Here is a 1978-nt window from a genome sequence, read left to right as displayed (position 1 = left end):
GCCACTTCCTTCCCTACATTTTCAGGCACAGCTAGTACCATGCTTGCTGCCAGCAATGCACTGCTTTGTCTCCACAAATGCCTAGAAGCTCTAGGTTGGACCCATTGGGAAGGGTGGAGTTTTGTGGCAGTAATGCTGCCCTGTTGAAACCAGGTGGAGGGGAAGGAGAGAGGTGCCATTCCGGCTTCACTGGGGTTCAGGTATGTTAGTGTTGGTGTTGGATTTTTCACCTTTTACTCTAACACATCTCAAAAGTTTAATTTCTGTCCGGCATGTCAAAATGGCTTCCAGAACAGTTCCTCCTTTCTCAGAAGTGCCCTCCGTGTCATACCCCGTTGGGCTGCTCTTTATCACCATCCAGGGTCTTTGGGCCACCACCAACTTCTCCAACCTGGTGGCCTCTGGGACCTCACCCTCCACCTCCACCATCTGGAAAGATGATTGAAACAGTATGAGTTGACTTATAAAACACGTTTTGTCTTTTTACTTGTTGAGTGTTTGGAGAGGATGCAGTGATGGCACCACAGGGCTTTCAGGTTAGCCTGAGTGAGGACAGTGTAATGTGCTTCAAATTTCTCAGGAAATGAATGAAATGGGCAGTCGTTTCCACCCAGTGAGCTGGGCAACACATGTCTCTGAGAAGGAAAGAGGCCTTATACATGCTGACTCCCTAGGATGTAGCTTGTACAGAGACCATGTGCTGGGCTCTCTGAGGGATGAAACACACCCCTAACTTTATTTCTAGCTAGTTGAGACCTGAACTGTTCACAGATGCTTGATTAGTTATAAAAACTCCTGAACCAGGGCCATGTAGACCTTCCTCAAAGGACAGGATCAGATCTCCCTCTTGTCCTCAAGGGTCACCTGAGGCACCTGAAAAACCCTCTGCCCCTAGTACGGGACATGAGAATGTGAAAGAGTTGAATATAATGAAACCTGTTGCGGATGGTTTGTTTTTCTTGCACACAGTCTATGCAAGTCAGAATCAACTTCCATCCCCCTCCATCTTTTATGAGACCTAGGACATGGTGCAACTCCCATGGGGAATATCAGTTGTGTCTCTACCATGGATGCAGAGAAAGACAAGGTAAATTCTGTTGCCTATTTCAGTTGCAATGCTTTCTGGAAAATTTATCTGACCTTGTCTGGTTTTCTATGCCCTCTGGTATTTTTACTGTTTGATTTACATCCTCACAAGCCTCCAGACTTCTCCAGTTTAAGATCATCATGTTAGCTAGTGCCTCTGGACGCCACAAGTGTGTGGAGGTGGAGGACCACGTGGCTATCACTTTGTGTTTGTGGAAATAACTTGAGGAGAATGACACTTCACTGCACCCTCAAGTCTTCTGGAGCATGGGACACCTTTCTCACTTTCTTTGCATGGGATTATCCTGATTATTTTCATTTTTTTTCCTATTTCAGAGTAGGCCATGAATTTGTTCAGAATGTCTGCTATGAGCCTCGTGACTGGAAAAGATAACAACACTTTCCAACATTATATTGTGTGCTTTGTGCAGTGTTGAGGGTTCTTAGTTAAATTTCAGAACTCATTACTGGTCCTTCTGTGTTGGTCAATGTGCAATAGAGAAGTTCTCCCAAGCTTTGCGCAGTGGCAGTATCATAGCCAATGAGGTTTATCCGAGGCGCGATTATTGCTCATCGAGAATTTCTCCAGTTGTCCCCTAGGTGGAAATACTCTGAATTTTCAGAAGCGGCATGTGTAATCGAAAATGTACGTGGAACTTCAGTCGTGAAGGGAGAGAATCAGTGATTACCTGCAGGGCCAGTAACTCACAGAGTTCTTCAGTTGTATTTATATGAGCAGGTTCAATTGTGTCCCAGGAACAGTTGCAACTGGTACTTTGTCTCATGATGCCTTATGGGAGTTTTACACCTGAAATTGAGACATGTTTCTGTTCATTCTTTTACGTAGAATTTCTACCTCCCTTTTACAATGGGACAAAATAGCTCTGCAATT

The 1978-nt window shown here is 44.8% G+C and overlaps 1 pseudogene; it reads left to right on the top strand.

Annotated features, from left to right (window-relative positions):
• Positions 1–1598: 1598 nt before the first annotated feature.
• On the top strand, positions 1599–1751 carry LOC125159598 (uncharacterized; annotated as a pseudogene).
• The last annotated feature ends 227 nt before the right edge of the window (positions 1752–1978 follow it).

Source organism: Prionailurus viverrinus, unplaced genomic scaffold (genome assembly GCF_022837055.1).
Source record: "Prionailurus viverrinus isolate Anna unplaced genomic scaffold, UM_Priviv_1.0 scaffold_52, whole genome shotgun sequence".
NCBI lineage: Eukaryota > Metazoa > Chordata > Mammalia > Carnivora > Felidae > Prionailurus > Prionailurus viverrinus.
Note: the sequence above shows the minus strand (reverse complement) of the source record. Positions and strands in the feature narration are given on the sequence as shown.